The following is a 21503-nucleotide window of genomic DNA, read 5'->3' as shown; positions in this document are numbered from 1 at the left end:
TGAGATGTACTCATTAAGTCCCGGCAAAGTGTTTGCATCAAGCACCATCTGCCAGGTCATCTCCTTCCTCTCCAGGGTAAGTGGGTTAAACCCTGCCCTAATGTCCGGTTTCACCTGGTCAATTACCATGTACTTAAAAATATGACCTGGATCATCCTGACCGTGTTTAGCCAACGCACTAGCCAAAGTCATCTTCTTCTTTCGGCTTTTCCCGGTTAGGGGTCGCCACTGTGGATTACCTTGTCTGCTCATGACTGGCAGTGGAGTTTTACGGTGTCGAGTTGCCAGCCCGGCACCTAACCTTCCACAGAAGGCACACACACTTGGGGCAATTTAGAGTATTCAATCCACCTGCAGCATGTCTTTGGGATGTGGGAGGAAACTGGAGTGCCTGGAGGAAACCCACGCAACCACAGGGAGGACACGCAGACTCCGCACAGAAGGAACCCCAGCCGGGGATCGAACCCGAGAACCTCTTGCTGTGAGGTGACAATGCTAACCGCTGCACCACTGTGGTCGCCCAATGCACTAGCCATAGTATGATTTCTTAAACTGTATTCGTGTTCATACACCCTTTCCCTTAGCTTATGATCAGTTTTCCCAAAGTAAAAGCAGGGGCATTCCACACACTGGGCAATATACACCACTATCTGACTCACAATTAAAGTTACCCACCACTTTGTAAGTCTTTCCTCGAATGATAAAAAACATACTATTACTACCACTAGTCCCCAATATATTCTTTAAATTCTTCCCTTTATGGAAGACCAATTTAGGACAAGGTCCAAGCCTAGATCTAAGAAAAGGACTGTCACTAAAAATTTCTCAGTTCTTCCTTAATATCCAACCCAAATGAAAGCCATTCTGAAAGAAAGTGGTGATAAAAATGCTTTTAAACTATCCGTACTCGGTCGTTCATCCACCCCACTTGTTACTGATATACCATTATCCAAGACGTGATGATGGGAATTGTCCATATCCTCAATACATACAGTACCTGTAGGTCTACACCACAGGCTGTAGCCCCCTAAATGGGTTTAAAGTACCCATTCTTCCTTTTTCATCTTACCTCATTAATGATTTCCTCCACCATCACCTCAGGATACCCCCTGCTTACAAATATCCCCTTCATTAATTTCGACTCCGGTAAAAAGTCCTCTTCCAACATCACCATAGCCCTCACTAACTGACCTTTTACTACTGCCCGTTTCTGGTGGAGGGATGTGAACTAGAATAGAAAGCTATTAGAGTATGTACTTTTACGGTGGATGCAAGATTTATACATACCCCTGTTTGTGTCCTTTATCAATAATACATCCAAATAAGAAATACTTTCAAGATGGGATTCAACCATAAATTTCAAAAATGGGGTACAATTATTAATATAGTCCACAAATCTATCCAAGTCATGGTGTGAACCCTTCCAAATAATATATATATATATATATATATATATATATATATATATATATATATATATATATATATACGTGTTGCGTCTTTTGGCTTATCCCGGTTAGGGGTCGCCACAGCGGAACTCCGGTCCGCTAATGTTTGGTAGTGGATTTTTACGTGCCGAGTTACCAGCCCTGATGCACAACCTTCAATGAAGGCATGCCCATTCACGCATGCCTCCACACAGAAGACGCTCTAGATGAGAATCGAACGGGACAACGTCTTGCTGTGAGGCGACAACACTACCGCAGCACCACTACCGCGGGTTAATATATATATATATATATATATATATATATATATATATATATCATCCAGGTAACTTGTGTAAAACCAAAAATGCTACCAATACTCAGAGTTAACCACAAACTTTCGTTTCCACTGGACCAAAACAGCAATAGCAAACATCCCTCCACATGGGGAACTCATTGCCACCCCTTTCTTCTGTAAATAAAGTGTATTATTAAACATAACAAACGTATTCATTAAAACTATTCCTAACAGTTCTTCTATAAGATTAAGATCATCCTGTGGGATACCTTTTTCCACCAATAAATCACACACCCATTCGGTGTCCAAATCCTGTGGGATGACACTATACAAGTCTTTCACATCTACCGTAACCATAATGGCATTAGGGGCATACGAAATCTTGTCAATTCTAGCCAAAAAATCTGATAAATTCTTGCACAAATTAGTCTTATCTTCCAAATGTTCCTTCATCTTCCTGTCCAAATATTTTTCACAAGCTGAAGTAATGGAATTGCTTCCATCGACAATGGGCCTAAGTGGTGGATCATAAATATTCTCATGAGTCCTAGGAACTCCAAAAAATACCGCGACTAAGGGATAAGTTAAACTTAAGCAGTTATACAGTTCCAGATTTATTCTTCCATCAATAAATAAATCATTAATCTGTCCATGAATCCTCCTATATGCCCCATTCATCACATTTAATGAAACCTCCTCATACATGTCAGTCCCAAGAATTTTCAAAGCCCTATTATTATAATCTTCTATTCCCATAATTACAACCCCACCACCCTTATCAGGTTTCATAATCCTGATTTGCTGGGATTTCAAAGCATCCAATATGTCCTTCTCTTACTTGTTCAAATTGTTTTGAACAGAATGCTTCCTATTAGTATTAAAAATAAATTCTTTAATATAAAAGTAACATATCTTCTCAGAAGTCACCAGAGTGGGATGCAGGGGTGGGTTGTAAATACTAGAGACTCTAAATTCCTGGTTGTCCCCATTATTGCCATCAAATAACCTAAAATTTATTTTCCTTAAAGACAATTTTAAACCTGTAAGTATAGTTGGAAGATATGGGTGGGATATGGGTACGAAAGTCATCCCTCTAGATAACACATTTGCAATACTTGTATCCATATTAACACCTGAATAATTAAAAACTTTAAAATCCCCTTTATCATTTAAAACAACAGTTACATTCTCATTTCCAACCCCTGATGTTATCACCTGTTCCACAATCGGTAACCTCCCTGATAAACATTCTGGGGTTGGGCTCTATATCGAGGCCTCTGCTGGTTCAACCCTGAGGTTACCTGAAAATCATGTCCCCATCACTGCTGTTGGAATCCATTACTCCCAACATTCCTCCTATTCCTAATCCTCTCTGACCTCCTAGGAAAAGATAGTTGTGGCAGTGGGGGGGGGGTTGCCAAAGGCAGAGGCAATAAGGGGGGGACCAGGCTTGACCTGGAAGGGCCGGATATTCTATGTTGTATGTCCCCTCTTCCTCCATCCCCTCTCTCAGCCTCCCCACCTTACATGACTGACTGTTACCCAGATTGTTGTGGTCATTATTGGAAGAATAGGTACTGTGGACATGCTGCCTATAATGAGCAAACTTCCTCGAACCCCAAGCTTGTGAAACTAGAGGTTTAGGATATGCAACACCATTAGCAAAATCCACTAAATCCCCGTTAAGCTTGCACATTTTTCCTGTTTGTAAAAATGCTCAACACTTAAAAATTCTCAAATGTTCTTGCCAAAAAGTATTGTAATCCACATCCTGCCTAATGCAGTTATCCAAATTAGTCAACTCCACTGCTAGTTTATCAATGTCTACACAGTTATGTTTAATCAATAACTCTAAAGGTTTACAGCCATGGCGCTCAAATAATTGCAGTAAATCCATGTGCAAAGGAGATTTATTTACTAGTCCAGTAGGAAACCGCCACGTTCTTAGCCCTTTAGGAGCAATTTTGTGTCTTAAATACTCCTTAAAATAGTCATTCTCAAGCTGGAGTTTTTTATACTTCAAAAGTTTATAATCCAGTTCATTCAATTTGCTTTCCAAGTTTGAAACATCCACAACTAGTGTTGAATTACCAAAAATAAAGCCCTTCTGTAACAAGTTATTAATGGAAAGCACATCAGATACATTACCAGAAGCTCCCAAAAAATTAAAACTCCTGTCTACATTACTATTTCCATGCAAAAAGTCACTATGAGTCGCATTATCTTGCCCTGTAGGGAGGGCTTGTTGCTGCTGCTCACACCGTGAGTCCACCAAACCATTCCTTTCACCAAAACCTTCCAAACTTATGGACTATTATTAAAACACATTGTTGTAAAATTCCCAGTTTGCTGCACCCGTTCTCCTTGTGAACTGCCATAATTCTGTGTTAAAAAGTCAACTCTCTTAGTAAGTTGCTCAATTAGGAGAGTAAGATAGCCGATACTGTCGAGTGAGCCAGTTTCTTTCTGTTGTGTATCTCTTCTGCCGCCATGTTTGAGACAAACCGCCAAAAGCCTTGAAACAAACACAAACTAAAGCTCCAAAAACATAACCAGCGACAAAATGTCCGGAACATAAGTCCACGTTTATTTTAAATATTAAAACACACCATTAAGCGCTTTCGTTGTCCAATCTTACTTCATCAGAATAAAAAACACTACAAAGCCAAACTTAAATATTTCTAGATTAAACCATTCAAGTAAACCCGCACCCACACACACACAGATTCCACTTACATTTTTAAAAAGGCAGAAATATTTCACTTACATAGAACCAGCAGTGTACATATATACAACAGAAACAATGACACAATAAATTAACCATTTCTGAAAAAAATACAATCTGATAAATGTACATCACCTACCCTTCTGATAATACCAACAATAATAACTATTATGTAACAAAGCAACATCTTGTTCATATAAAATAAAATAAGAAAAAGAGAAAAAAAAGCACAGTTGTAACTAACTGTAACAGGTAACTGTCAAATATTCATTTTCATATTTTTACTATCATATGGAATATTCAAAAATATTAAAAAAAATAAAGATAATTTAACCATAGTATATTAATATTTGTATTTAAACATCCTTATTAGTACCTTCACAATACATGCTGTTGTTGTCTTTGGGCTTTTCCCGGTTAGGGGTCGCCACAGCGGAACTCCGGTCCGCTAATGATTGGCAGTAGATTTTTCATGAACGCCGAGGTACCAGCTCGACATTCAACCTTCAACGAAGGCACCCACATTTACGCATGTCTTTCAAATGCCCACCCAACCACGGGGAGGACATGCAGACTCCACACAGAAGGCACTCCAGCCGAGAAATGAACGGGAGAACTTCTTGCTGTAAGGCAACAACGCTACTGCTGCACCACCGCAGGTGATAAAAAGGAGCCATATATATCTATATATATATATATATATATATATATATATATATATATGTATGTGTATATATATATATATATATATATATATATATATATATATATATATACATATATACATATATATATATATTAAATATATATATATATATATATATATATATATATATATATATATATATATATGGGTCTACTACTGGAGATCAAAATTACACTATTTCGAAATCCGGTAGAAGATGCTCATTAACGCGAAAGTGCACTTCACCGAAAGTGCACTTTCCCGAACACCACTTGAGCGAATGGTTATGGACCTTAGGGTTAGCTAGTAGGGCTATCCACTATCCTTAACCCAAGCCCTAACCCTAAGGTCCATGACTACCACACCACAGTGGGGGAAACTGTATGTCCTCCACGGTGCAGTAGTCACGGACCTATGTCCTCCACTGTGGTGCGGTAGTCACGGACCTTAGGGTTAGGGCTTGGATTAAGGATAGTGGATACCTCTATCCACCATCCTTAATCCAAGCCCTAACCCTAAGGTCCATGACTACCGCACCACAGTGGTGGAAATTGCCCATTCGTTCTAATGGTGTTCGTGAAAGTGCACTTTCGCATTAGTGGACATATACTACCAAATTTCGAAATAGTGCAATTTCGATCTCCGGTCGTAGACCCATATATATATATATATATATATATATATATATATATATATATATATATAGATATAGATATAGATATATCTAGATGTAGATTATATATATATATATATATATATATATATATATATATATATATACACACACACACACACACACACACACACACACACACACACACACACACACACGAGGTGCATGGAATCGGGACACAAGGAAGACTAAACCTGTCTGGTGGACATCTGCAATAAATAAACTCTATAACAAAAGGAAGAAAATTGCTGTCCAAGACCAAGAAGGAGCAGGTGCCCAATTGGAAGCAATGTCTCCTTAGCCTGAACAAGCAAGTAAGAGCACTAGTGAAATCCTCCAGAGCAAACCTCGAGTCCAAATTAACCACATCTACTAGAGACAACCATAAGGCCTTCTTCACATATGCCCGCAACCTCAAAGGAAGCACCTAGATCTGTTCAGAACTGGTGGTCAAGGACACCACATATACAAATGCCATAGATATAGCAAACTTGCTGACTGACAGATTCAGTGAAAACTTCACCCCTCTGCCCCCCATCAGTAAATCAGGACACCCTCAGTACCTGCCTCCCTCTGCCCCCCATCAGTAAATTAGGACACCCTCAGTACCTGCCTCCTTCCCCTTATATCTAGGGAACAGGTCATCACTGCTCTCTCAAAGGCAAAAAGTACAGCCTCCATGGGACCCGATAATATCCCAGGTTGCATCCTACGTGAACTCAGGCAGGAACCTGCAGCACCATTAAACACCCTATTCAACCAAAGCTTGAGTACTGGCTTCATCCCAACAGAGTGGAGGACAGTCACTGTCAGCTTGCACCAATCTGGGAAATTATAGACCCATTAGCCTAACTAGCCTGATCTGCAAGGCCATGGAATGGATTATCATGGACCTCATTAACAAGGACAATGGCAATCTCCAAACATTCAATTTCATACAGTTTGGCTTTGTCAAGGTGAGGTCATGTCTACTAAATTTGGTTAACTACTTTGAGAGAGTCACCAGATCCATGAATGAGGGGAAGACAGTGCACATCGCCTACCTTGACCTGGCCAAAGCCTTTGACACTATTCCCCACTCGGGCATAATAGATAAACTCTCTCAACTAGGCAACAATCCATATGTTGCCTGATAGATAAACTGGCTCACTGACAAAACCCATGTAGTCAAAATTAGTAGTAAAAAAGCTGACTGCAAGCTGGGTGCTGTCATCAATTCCCCTAGTGATGTGGACATCGTCCAAGAGGGTCTCACTCAGACAAATGACTGGTGTCAGAAACATGGCCTCAAGCTGAATACCAAAAAAATGCATCATCATCCCCTTTGGGGAGAGTGACATCCTCACAAATTATCACATTAATAACAATGTCCTAAGCACTCAATCAGTCATGAGGGATTTGGGCACCCAGGTTGATAGCAACCTGACTTTTGACCACCATGTTGCTTCCGTGGTACTGAAAGCCTTCTACATGGCCCACCTCATAAGTAAAGTCTTTTAGCATGTACCTCACAAAGCAATTGCAACAGCTGGGGAGACCACAGAGGTTCCTCACGAGGAGAATCCAGGGCCTCAAACATCTATCATACACAGGCTAAAAGCCCTATCCCTCTACTCAGTTTCAGGCTCCTCAGAGGTGACCTCTGTCTGGCATACAAGGTGATCGTGGACCCCACTTTGATGGGACCGCTGCATATCCACAAGTCAAGCTCCACTCCAGTAACCCGCACACGTGGCCTCATCCTGGTCTGTGACATCAACAAGACTTGTTGGCGGGACAGATTTGTGTCCCAGGTACTCACTCACCTATGGAATAGACTCCCTATTCACATCAAGCAGAGTACCTCTTTACCCCTTTTTAAGTGCAACCTGGATAACTGGATGGGGAAACAGAAAATATACCCCTGGGATTCCACACATGTCCCTGCTGAACAGGGGCATTGGGTGCTGATTTGTCTAAACATGGGCTAAACTCTTGGCTAGGCTAATAAGGGCCTCAGGGCCAATATCCTAGTAACCATCTATGATCCTATAATATATATTTTAAATCTTGTTTCCCCATACTACGAAAGCCAAGCATCACCTCGGTTGGTGTGCCACGGCTCTATATTTCTTTTACTATTTTCCCAGAAGCCAACTAAAAACCAGCACCCTCCCAATCCTCTTGCTAAGGATACTACCCTCAGCAAAGGACTAAACTAAAGATTTACGGGAAACTAACAGATTTCTGTATAATACAATTATTCCCTTGGGTATGTCCATGAGGATCTATATTTCTTTTACTATTTTCCCAGAAGCAAACCAAAAACCAGCACCCTCCCAAGTCTCTTGCTAAGGATACTGCCCTCGACAAAGGACTAAACTAAATAATCTACAGGAAACTAACAGATTTCTGTATAATAAATTGTATATTTTGTTTCATTTCCCTTTTATGTAATGAGCCAGTTTTTGTTTTCTTGCATACCCTGTTTTTCTATTTGTGGCATGCACACCAACCAGGCCGAGTACTGTATACCCCCCACAACCCCCAATTTCCCTGTAGTTTGCACCCGACCCTCCTGCTGGACTTTCTGAGCACAGGTACCTTGTAATTTACTAGGACTAATTTTTTCACAGCCTTAAAAGTCTGTTTTCTTGGTGGTTTCCTCTCCCAAGTAGAGGATACCATCATTAGGTTTACCTTACTGCATTCCATTGAAGCTCTCCATCTTATTATTGCACTACCTGTGTTAACTGCGCAATCAGTGTTGCGGACTGCTTGACCTTATTTTACACTGTAACCACTGGATGTTTTAAAGCAGTGCCTACATTTACTTATACACTGTATTACCCCTATTTCAGTCAGTAGCATTACATTACTTGGTTTTGGTTCCTTTTCTAAGACAGTGGGAAATATTTATCTTATAGTTGGTTTTGGTCCCTTTTGACAACTTACACTGGGGTTATAATTTTTCTCTCACCTGCCTATGCTACTACCCGCTTACTGAACAAGAGCTCTCAGTATCTTGCTGATTGTTTTTCTTTGCATAGTAGAACGCAGGACTTGCTGGTCAGTTTCTTCACGCTTGGGCTCACTCCGCTCTTCTATCCACCTCGATTCCCACCCACCCCGTATCATTTCCTTTATACCAAACATCTCAGACACACCCAACCCTCTACAACCACTCCTTTCTATCCTCATTTAGATCCCAAAGTCCTCCCTCTAACACTAAATTCACCCAACTCCTCCTACCTCCTGTTGCCTCCTACCAATACTAAAAATTCCCTCTGTTGACCACCACTCACTGTTGACTACTATCAATCTGCTCACACCCTCTTACAGCTCCAGAACTATAACCAACCTTTCTACTCTTGCACTAACACCCCTAGCTTTAATACTTTTTACATTCATTCATATAATGACTCTCTTCTTTCTCCCTCCCTTACTTCTTCTCTACAGTCTTACTTCTTATAACTGCCACTTCACTCCTGTACATAAAGATCCTACAAATACTGATGCAGACATCTTCTCACCCTCTCTGCAGTCTTTTCCTGTCTGCTCAGCCATCTTTCCTTTGCATACCCCTCTTCCCAAGATCAAAATCGTTCCTTTCCATTTTAGCAATCCCAAAGAAAAAACTAAAAAAACACTCTACTATCCCCAATGCAAACAAAAATGTCTCTTTTGGCCTCATGCTCCTACTCCTATCAGGTGACATTCACCCCAATCCAGGTCCCAACCCTCATTCCCCTACCAATGATGCTTCTACTCCTATAGTAGCACACCCTACATGCAAAAAAAAACATATCTCACTCTACTCAATGAACATTAGAAGTGCACTAAAAGTACATGAATTCCATGCCTGGGTTGCCTACCATACCCCAGATATAATCTCCCTTAAAGAAACCTGGCTAAAACCTCAACACCTTGACAAACAAATATTACCTTCTGAATATATCATTCGTCTTGATCGCCAAAAGAAAAAGGTTGGTGGAGTTGCCATACTCTAGTCCAACCAACTCACTCTTTCCTGTTCTAACATACCCATCCTGCCTTTTCCTCCTGCTGAACTTCTGACAGCTTAATAACTTCACTAGTATCACTGTAGTAGCCATTTGCATTCCTCCAGGGGACAACATTCCTGTACTGGAAATATTCTCTCATATCTTTCACAACACATTTCAAATGAAACCATCCTCCTCGGGGATGTAAATATTAACTTGTTAACCCTCTGCTCTCCTACTGCTATCTCATCTATTAACCCACATGGATTTACACAACTTATATCTGAACCAACCCATTTTAACAATTCAAGTAGTCCTAGTATTCTACTAGACTGGATACTAATTTCTGATACCTGCAAATACCATAACTCTGAAACCTTATCTAACTCCCTAAGCGACCATGCCCCAGTACAAATTCTTAGATGCACTGCCCACTTTACCAGACCATATAGATACATAACCTGCCACAAAACAACTAATTTCAGCTCTGAGACCTTTAAATCCCTATTCTCTAGGATAAACTGGTCTAATCTACCCAACTCCCCCTACATGAAGCAGTTCACTCATTCATCTCTAGCTTTTTTAATATTCTCAACAGCCGTACCCCTCTTCATACAATCCGTACAAAGTCAAAAATATCTCCATGGCTAATTAATGCTACTTGCACCCTAATGAAATCTAGAGACAGGATGTGGAATATATGGGTGAAAAGCAAGCTTCCCACCAACTTACAAAAGTACAAAGAATACAGAAATCTAACAAACACATTAGAGATATAAAAGTAATTCTATTTTAACCCTCCTACTGCTCAAAGATCAAACCCCAACAAATTCTGGAACTCAATTAACCAAATACTTCATCCCGGGAACCCTTTTTCACCCAGTCCCTGCCCTAACAAGATACCTGAAGAAACTTTTGCCATCTTTAACAACTACTTTATTGAATCCATTTATAAATTGCTTACCACGGACCCCTCTGCCACTAACACAACTAACCCTATTAATAACTGTACTACTAACTTCCCCAAATTCTCACCTATTTCAAATTTTTAATAAGTTCTCTCTCAAATCTGTCCCTACTAGTTACACTAAATCTTTACTCTCTAAATTAAAACTCTGCTCTACATCTAGATAATATTCCTTCCTATTTCTTACAATTAGCAGCTGACTCACTTGCACTCCCAGTATCTATCTTGATAAATTGCTCTGTCTCTGAGTCAAAGGTGCCTTCGATCTGGAAAGAATTTTACACTCTATCTATACACAAAGGAGGTAACTCCTCAGACGTTGCTAACTTCAGGCCCATAGCAATCTTATCCCCTCTCTCAAAAGTATTGGAAAAATGCATGCACAAGCAAGTCATGCAACACCTACTACAGCAAAACCTGCTTACACCTACACAACATGACTTTTGTCCTAAACATAGTACCACTACTGCCCTCATATCTTTCCTCAATACTATTTCTCTAGCTAGAGATAATAAACTCATCTCCTGCCTGTTCCTAGACCTTTCAAAGGCCTTTGCCACTGTCTCACTCATTTCTATTGACTAAACTGACTAATCTTAACTTCTTCACTTCTACTGTTGCCTGGTTTTCCAGGTATCTCACTGACCGCTTAAAGTCTGTAAAATGGCTCACTCCTCTCTTCCCTTCTCTCCCAGTTAAAATGGGAGCCCCTCAAAGCTCCATTCTAGGCCCATTACTTTTGAATATCTTCACTAACCTACTCTACACTTCATGCCCTCAGTCATCATTGGTACAATATGCAGATGGCTCTACTGCCATCACCATAGCCAACACCCCCTCTGAATTCATCTCTGTCCCTCAGGCAGCATTTAACTCAGTCGAGACCTGGCTATCTAACAATCAGCTTGTTTTGAACCCTAAAATAAACAAATCTCTTACTATTCTTACCTAAAAATGTTAATCACCTTAAACCTACTTTCACTATGCTGTCTCTCAATAACACCCCTATCACAGTAGAACCCAGCACTAAACTCTTTGGAGTGATTACAGACGATCAACTCAAATTCTACTTACATGTTAATAACTGTATCCATAAGACTCATCTAAAACTAGATCTCCTACACAGAGACAAGAAGTTTCTAACAAACAAAGCAAAAGTAACCCTCTCTCATACTTACCTCCTACCCAGTCTATTGTATAGCTCCCAAATCCTCACAAATCTTAACTCTTCTCTCCTTACTAAGCTAGAATCAACCTACAACAAAGTAACCAGATTTGCAACACATCAAATGTATAAATCAAATCACTGTCTCTCATTAAAACACTTAAACTGGCTTGAATTACCTCACCAGCTCCTCCTCTCTCAGCTCCAAATTATTCATTCCATTCTATATCTTCCTTCCTATTGCCCCAGCTTATCAACTCTCATCTCTCAATATTCTCCCACTAGATCACTTTGCACCTCAGACCAAAACCTCCTACAAATCTATAAACCTAAGACAAAACAGGGACGTAACCTCCTTAGCTACCATCCTACCATCTCTTGGAACAGGTTGCCATTAGAAATCAGGTCCCTCAATCACCCTAAAAAATTCAAAGCAGCCGTTAAGGAATACCTAAAAAGCCACTGGTCCTGCCACAGCTCTCTCCCACCTTAATCTTACACTACTATCCCTAAGACAATCCTCCAACTCCCCCTTACATTGTTTTGCTGCACTGTCCTCCTCTCTCTTTTTCTTACCTTTAGCTCTGTCTTGCTTTCACTTCTTCACCTGGACTTCACAGCCTTACACTGAAGGCATACTCCTTACACCACTATTTAAAACACTCATCTCTCACCTCCCTCACACAAACCTGAAGTATAGCTACAACTAATACTACTATGTATCCTTACTCCTTGTTCATTGGATATAAACACAGCTTCAATGGGACTGGATGGTGTCCCAGGCTGTGTCTTACACAAACTCCAAAATGAACTAACCCCTCACCTAAACACACTGTTCAAACTCAGCCTCTCTACAGGCTACGTACCCGTAGAGTGGCGCACAGCAACAGTTATCCCACTCCACAAAGGTGGAGCCACAATGGACCCCGGGAACTATCACCCTATAAGCCTGACTAGCCTGGTCTGCAAGGCTATGGAGCGCATCATCATGGAACTCATTAACAGAGACACTGGGAACCTCCAAACATTGGACCCTACCCAGTTTGGCTTTGTTAAGGGTAGATCATGCCTCCTAAACCTGGTGGACTTCTTTGAAACGGTTTACTATCAAAATGTTGATCACCCCTTGCCGAAACCACTAACGCAAACTCCGAACTGTGACTGTTGATAATGTCGAACACCGATATTCCGAAATGCAAAATCTCGCCCCCCTTTTGACCCATGGTAGCACTTGTTTTGTGGTGTGGAGCGGTCAGAAATGTTGACATTTGGTGTTTTTATTCGCTATTTTGTGGAATCAGCATTATGGCTTTCGCATAAAGGAATCAACGGTATGTACATTCGACGATGGGTGATTGACATTTTGATAGTAACTTTTCAACTTTTCAAAAAACAACTTCTATTACATCTTAACAACTTCTGGCTCTGCTCCTGTACCAATCCAGACTAAATGACTTCTTCGCTCTTCAGCCATACCTCCCTACGTAAAAATCACTATCTTTCCCTGCTATTTCAAATGACTAAATTACTGTACTGTTCTAAAAAAAAAAATATGAATATATAGCTTAGGCTATTTGTTTTTTACCTGTTTTTTTTCGCTGTATTTTCTACTACACTAAAATGTATGCATTGTTGCTTAAATGTTTAACCTTGTTTTAATTGTGGAGCTTTTCTCCCCGGGCCTCCACTGAAAATGGAAATTATCCAGCTGGACTAGCCCGGTCAACAAATGTAAAATAAATAAAATAAATAAAAATAAATAAATAGTAAACCCTTTGAAACAGTTACCAAGGCTTTAGACGAGGAAAAGGAAATCCACACAGCCTACCCAGACCTCGCAAAGGCTTTCAACACCATTCCCATTCTGGTATTATAGACAAGCTCACCAGCCAGAACATAAACCCTACGTCACAAGATGGGTTGACATTTGGCTCATGGATAGAACACACACGGTGAGAGTTGCAGGCTCTAGGTCTAAATCTAAACCGGTTACAAGTGGCGTCCCCCAGGGTTCAGTCCTGAGACCCCTCCTGTTCGGTATATACTTCTCAGAGGTACAGGCAAGCACAGAAGGACTATGGCTGACCAAGTTCGCAGATGACTGCAAACTGGGAGCCATAACTGACTCTCCGACTGATACAGACATCCTCCAGAAGGGTCTCACTGAGACGGATACCTGGTGTCAAAATCATGGCCTCAAGCTAAAGGCCAAAAAGTGCATAGTCATCCCCTTTGGAAAAAACAAAGTACCCGCGAACTACCACATATGTGGTAGTCCCCTAAATACAGAAAATGAAATAAGGGATATGGGGACCCAAGTAGATAGTAATCTCTCCTTTGATAATCATATTGCCAAGGTGGTTAGAAAATCCTTCTATGTGGCCCACCTAATCACAAAAGGGTTCGCATCTAGAACAAAAGAGGTTATTGTGCCCCTCTACTCATCAGACCCATCACAGAGTATAATGCCCCATTTGGGATGTACCTTACAAGACACCTGCAACAGCTGGAAAAATCACAGAAGTACCTCACCAAGAGGATTACTGGCCCCAAACAGATGCCCTATGCAGCCTGACTGAAGAAACTCCAGCTGTACTCAGTTGCATACTGCCTACTCAGAGGTGATCTCTGCCTGACATACAAGGCCATGTCCAACCCAGAATTGATGGACATGCTCCACCATAAAAAAAAAACAAATCTCCCACAGCCACATGCTTTAGGAATCTAAACCTCACCATAACGATAAATAGGACTTGCTGGAGGGATAGATTCCTGTCCCAGAGACTCCCCATGCTTTGGAACAGGATTCCAATCTACATTAGGCAGAGCCCCTCACTAACACTATTCAAGATAAACTTTGACGAGTGGATGGGAAACAGAAAATTTACCCTGGGGATCACTACAGTGGCTCTGCTGGACAGAGGCACAGGGAACTAATGGCTCTGCTGGACAGAGGCACAGGGAACTAATCTAAGGGGGTTGCAAAAGCCAACACATTCTGGCTAGGCTTACATATGCCCTTGGGCAGACAGCCTAGTACTTACCTATGAACCTATAATAATGTTGTTTTGGTCATGTTGCTTCCTTCCTTACTTTTATTGTATTAATTCCTTATGCTTTTTTATTTGCCTATGCTTTTTAATTGCTTATGTTTTTCTTAATTGTTATGCTTTTTAATCTCCTATGTTTTTGTTAATTGTTTATGTCTAAACTTTATAGTAAATGTATGTGGAGATTTTTTCCCCGGGCCTCTGCTGAAAAAGGGCTACTCAGCTCAGTCGGATTATCCCAGTCAACAAATGTAAAATAAATAAAATAAATTAAAAAAATCTACCTAATTAGGTACTTGTCCATGTGTAATAAAAATATATACAATAGTAAATAGTAATTAATAATAATAATGATAATAATATTACTAATTCACCCCCACTATCCTCTATTTCATCTTGTTAAAGATTTCAACTTAAGTATACAAGTAACTGAAATGTACTCATTAAGTCCTGGCCAAGTGTTTGCATTAAGCATCAACTCCCAAGTAATCTCCTTCCTCTCCAGGGTAAGTGGCTAAGGGTAAGTTTTTACCATTTGAGGAAAGACATCCAAAGTGGTGGGTAACTTTAACTGTGATTCAAAGAGAGTCGTTTACCTTGCCCAGTGTGTGGAATGCCCCTGCTTTTACATTGTGAGAAATGATCATAAGCTGAGGGAAAGGGTGTGCAAACACGAACATAGAAATCATACTATAGCTAGTGCATTGGTCGAACACAATCAGGATAATCCAAGGTCACATTTTTAAGTACATGGTAACTGACCAGGTGAAACTGGACATTAGGGCAGGTTTAACTCACTTACCCTGGAGAGGAAGGAGATGACCTGGAAGATGAATACAAACATCTACATATGTAACAAGAGTAAGGAAATGTCTTTTAAAAGAAAAGATAAATGGGGAAAAACGTGTTCTCCTTTCAAAAACAGTATTAATGTCCAAAATAACAAGACTAAGATAAGAAAATGATGAGCACTGTATCCCAGAACTGTTAAACACAAAACATAGTATATATAATAGTTAACGAACACATACAGAATTTCCAAGGGCTGAGTAAGATATGCATAGAAGGCTCCAGAAAAATGAAACTGGTAGAAAGAAAATGAGGTATAAACCTTAAAATGAATTATTAAAATACCAAAAGTCATCAGGATGGCAAAGGAGCTGAAAAAAAAATAACTTTAGCACTACACTCAAATATAACACTAGAAACACCTTATAAAATAAACAGTCGCCTTAGACAGCCATTAAATGTGGCTGCAGTTATGAGTAGCAAAAACAGATCTGGAGAAATGTTCTTCCTTCCTTCCATGGAATTGTGAAAAAAGGGGATGAAAAGTAATGAAATCTTACATTCCCATTTTAGTGCATCTTTCCATTGGGGGATGGGGCTTTGGAAAGTATTAAGTACTAAGTTGCTCAAGTCCTGCTGGTCACAAGTCCTAGAGGTAAAGGAAGATGGGCTACTCCTAGTTAAACCTACTGGCTTAAAAAGAAATACAATAAAAAGATCAACTGCAGGAAATAGGAAAGTCATGTCAAAAGTATACCTAGGTGAATAACAAACTATTAAATACTGCTGCAGGGTAAATTTGTGATATATTCATAGTAGCTAACTGCAGAGACAACACAGTGAACTAAAAAAAGGACACAAATCATTTGCAACTACATAAATGATCACTTTTGAAGAAGAATGTGCACTCAGATTGTGTTACTACAGCAAGAAAAACATGCATTCAGTTTGTGTTACATCAGCAGGAGAAAGTGCACTCACTTTGTGTTAGCAAGCAGGAAGAACATGCACTCACTTTGCATTACTATAGTAGGAAGAACATGCACTCAGTTTGTATTAGTACAGTTACTACAGTAGGAAGAACGTGGACTCTGTGTTACTATAGTAGGAAGAATGTGCACTCAGTTTGCATTACTACTGTAGGAAGAATCTGCACTCAGATTGTGTTACTACAGAAGGAGAAACATTCACTCAGTCTGTGTTACTGCAGTAGGAAGAACGTACACTCCAATTGTGCTACTATAATAGGAAGAACGTGCACTCAGTTTGTGTTACTGCAGTCGGAAAAACATGCATTCAGTTTGTGTTACTTCAGCAGGAGAACGTGCACTCACTTTGTGTTAGTAAGCAGGAAGAATGTGCACTCCCTTTCATTACTACAGTAGGAAGAACATGCACTCAGTTTGTATTAGTACAGTTACTACAGTAGGAAGGAACGTGGACTCTGTGTTACTACAGTAGAACGTGCACTCAGTTTGCGTTACTACTGTAGGAAGAATCTGTACTCAGATTGTGTTACTACAGTAGGAGGAACGTTCACTCAGTCTGTGTTACTACAGTAGGAAGAACGTACACTCCAGTTGTGCTACTATAGTAGGAAGAACATGCACTCAGTTTGTGTTACTGCAGTAGGAAGAACATACACTCAGTTTTTGTTACTACAGTAGGAAGAACATGCACTCAGTTTGTGTCACTGCAGTAGGAAAAATGAGCACTTGATTTGTGTTACTATAGTAGGAAGAATGTGCACTCTGTTTGGGTTGCTACAATAGTGTGACAATGGTCTTCTCTGGCAAACAACCAGATTCAAAGCTAACAACAAAGTAAGAACTACAAAGGAAAATCACGCAACTCCAAAAAGACACCAAGCACGAAAACACAGTTCAACAGTCCAAATCCTTTAATCCTTAAATGACAAAGTAGTCCAGGAGGAGGTGTCGAGCAGAAGACCAGAATTCAATGTTCAGATGTTAAAAATGGCTGCAGCACATAAATGTGCCAAAAGTAGGTTGGAATTCAATGATCTGTGTAACCATCCCCCCTCCCAAATGGTAGGCTGCATTCTGTAAAGAATCTATGCACATGAACATACAGCTTGTTTTACAAATGGAACAATGTGTTAAAATCTAATAGTACAATGTTTGTCTTGAGGAATTGTTGTACACAGAAATGGGGAGGGTTAACCAGACCTAAGGTAGACAACGGGGGGGGGGGGTTGACTACTACTCAGGGAGCTACAAACCTGAAGAGACCATCGGTAACAACAGAAACAGTGGTCCAACAAAGTTATAATCAGCGACTAGCAGTATTTACAGAGTAAAACAATCAGCAAAATTAAGAGTGTAGTATTCAAATTCAGCAAAAGTAAACAGTGTGACTCTAAAATAGCAGTGGAATTATACATTGACAACTCAGACTACAACCCCTGTTTATGACCCCTGAATTTATATATACCAATTCCATAGTCACACCAATTCAAAGAAGGGAGAAATCCCCAAAAGAAGAGCATCATCGATGGCACATACTTAGAAATCAGATCAGAAACTAATTTCTATGGAGAACATTGTTCAGCGTAATGTTTTTCAATGTTTTTTTTTTCCTGCAGGCAACTGACACTCAAGAAATTTCATTGTGAGCACCTAAAGAGGGGTCGTAGTCTGAGTTGTCAAACAGACTGTAACTATACCATTCAAAGAATCAGTGTGAAATTACAAAAAGGAAGCAAGACTGTAACTTCCCAGCATGATTCTCAGAGATTACTACTACTGCTGTAAATATGTTATAGCCTTCTGCTTAGCTAAAATGATTCAATAATATTTGTTTGCTGTTTTCTGTTTTGATTGCATACCCTGGGCTAAGCCTAAAAATGTGCCATTGACATCAGTGTTCTATCCTGGTCAACAAATATAATTAATTAATTAATTAGGAAGAACATTTAAATAAACCCCATTCTGTATGGATGGTGTACTCCTGAATATTATGGGATAGCCAATTTTTAGGAAAACATTTAAGAACAAAAAAGAGGAATCTTTGTTGCAATACTGGACAAGGTGAGAAACAGTTTTCAGGTAATAAAACAAATCAAATTAATTTCTATGTCAGAACTTTAAACAATACAATTGCAGTATAGAATCTACTTATACAAAAAATGCTGACATTGACACTTTACAGAGACATGGATAATGTCTTCAGTGACTGTGAAGGCATGGAAATTGGTGGCCATTTAAATTTAAAAATTTAATCGGAAGTTATATATTTAAAACAAAATACTTTTTACAGTTAAAATCTTAGAATTAAATATCAAGTAGCATACAGACACAGCAGGGGCTACTGTCATCGCTAACAGCATTACTCAGGATATTTTAACATTGTACAATCACCAAATATACCTCCAAAAGATTTAAAAGAACTTACCAAATTCTAATTTTAAATGAGCCAAAATTATTCGATTGTGGACGTGGATATCCCACATATGTTACAGAATTCCAGTAACCTATTTCTTTGGACTTTCTTGGCAGTTCTGTCGTTAAGTTTCAGTTACATCAAGTATTGGACAAACCTATAAGAGGGAGTAATGTTTTATATGCATTATTTACAGAGCACAGTGTCCAACAATGTAAGCTACAAGTAATACCAGGAAGCTGAAATCCTAACAATCGGCCTTTGCAACATCAGTGTATACAGGAAATATATAAATTAGTGCAGTCCCTATATTAAACCAGATATGACAACATTTTTTCAAAGGAGTTTAATACATTCTAATACGTAGAATATACTCAATAGTGCAAAAATTTTACTGGGTAATAAAGCTTAAAGAGAATTTTAATACCATAAGGCATCAGCTGAATTAAATCAGTGTTTATACAGCAACAACACGTGGGCACTGGATCACCACACATGCTGATGATTGAAAGCTGGGTAAAAATGATTACTTCAGCAAAATATGCTCATATTTTCCGAAATGGTCCACAAAAATACATACCGTGAGCAGTAGTAATGCCCCCCTCCAAAAGTATTAGCTTCACAAAATAAATGGAGACAATGGATGATAAAATAAATGGAGAAGTAAAAAAAATATACCATCATTAAAGATCTAGGGGAGATGACAAAAAAACAACTTAAACCCTGAGCCAGTGTGCACTTATCAAAGTGTGAAGAACAAATGTTATGGTCAGTCTTGTTAAAGAATTTATCTTGGCACTCCTGAATAATTGTTGTAGCACTTTACAACTTAATGATGTGGCCAATTACTGAATACAAATGCTGTTTTTGTATCCTCTGAACACGTCCTCTAAAGGCAGTTAAAAAGGCAGTCTGTTTCTATTGGGCTTTGGCAGGCTAGCTGGATGCACAGGGGCTTTGTAAGCAAAGACCCACATGTAAGGAATACTGCACCAGTGAACTCCTGAAGTAAATCTACCACTACTGGGCTTTTCCATTCACTTTCTGATGACTCTATTACACTTAATTTGAACAACTTTTCAACTTCTCACTTTACTGATTTTTTCTGTGTAAGGTTTTAGAATGGCACTCACTATAGTACTTTTATCTCTGTTATGTTCCAATAGTTTAATACTCTCAAGCATTTTGGAAAACACTCCTTTATTTTTTTTAAAGAAATTCTCATTTTTTTTGGTTTTGTATTTTTAGCAAGGATTCTTCTAGCTGCATTTCAAGTAGAGATTCTCCTGTAAGAATTTAAGCAGTGAAATAGACATCAGCATAGATGCTACAACACAGTTCCAAAATGATCTCAATCTACACTTCACCATCAGCCTTAAATGTTCATTCTCTTTGATTCCCCTATAATTAAAGTAATTTCCCAAGGATTCATTCCAACCCCCTTCTTATTCTCTAAAACTTTCATGTGACCTACCTCACCTCACACTCTTACTTTATGCTGATAACATGGTTATGTACAGGATTAATCATTCTCTTTCTATACTAAAACACAAACTCCCAAGATGATTTCCACTCCCTCATCCACTGGATAAACAATAAGAGCCTGATACTTAACTCCATCAAAACAAAAAAAAATATGTTGTTCAGTACCAGGCAGAGACTCCATGAAACCCATGACTTTCTGGTAATCCTCAAGCATCTCAATACTCCATAAAACAGAAAGTCAGCTGTTTTACGTATCTTGAAATATGGCTAGATCCTTCTGTTAACTTTCATATGCATTTTAATAACAGAGATAAAAGATTAATTCACACCTTTTCTGGACTAACCCCCCTGTCTTCTCCACCAGGTCAGCCATTCGTAAAGGTGCATTAATGCTTGAATACAGTCTCTCTTTAGTAGCTACCATAACCAAAAATACCATCATTAACTTCCAATCTACTGCTAACAAAATCTGCTATTTTATTACCCTCTTTCCTACAGCTGAACACCAGTGTTCAACTATGGAGAAAGATAAATGGTTTCCCATCAAGTAAAGATGTGGTGTGCTTCTTAGCTCACTGCTACTCAAACTCCTTAATGATAAGACTCGTTCTCTATTAGCCTCAAAGCTTATTAACCAGCCCATAGCACATATTCCTAGAAACACTGACTTCTCAGAATTGGTGACAAATTAGGTCCAATGTTGGTACATTGGTTTTAACAAAATTTAAATGCAGGTTATGTCCTAAGTTCTGGAAGGAGACACTTTTGGTTCCAGTGCTGGAATTTAATAAGGCATTTTCTATAGGGACTCTAAAGGACAATACATCTGACAATTATAACAGGTAAAATGTACG

General features: G+C 39.4%; 1 protein-coding gene across 8 annotated transcripts in view; it reads right to left on the bottom strand.

The window, feature by feature from the left end:
* The window catches only part of PKNOX2 (PBX/knotted 1 homeobox 2), a 3468198-nt gene extending 3448883 nt beyond the window's left edge, over positions 1 to 19315 (bottom strand). For all 8 annotated transcript variants that reach the window (XM_044081208.1, XM_044081207.1, XM_044081210.1 and 5 more), the window contains exon 1: positions 19177 to 19315. The gene's annotated coding sequence lies outside the window, so the exon portion shown is untranslated. The remainder of the gene's footprint in view (positions 1 to 19176) is intronic.
* Positions 19316 to 21503: the final 2188 nt, after the last annotated feature.

Source organism: Protopterus annectens, chromosome 8.part0, assembly GCF_019279795.1.
Source record: "Protopterus annectens isolate FY-2018-M chromosome 8.part0, PAN1.0, whole genome shotgun sequence".
Taxonomy (NCBI): Eukaryota; Metazoa; Chordata; order Ceratodontiformes; family Protopteridae; genus Protopterus; species Protopterus annectens.
The sequence above is the reverse complement of the archived record's forward strand: the minus strand, read 5'-3'. Positions and strand labels throughout refer to the sequence as shown.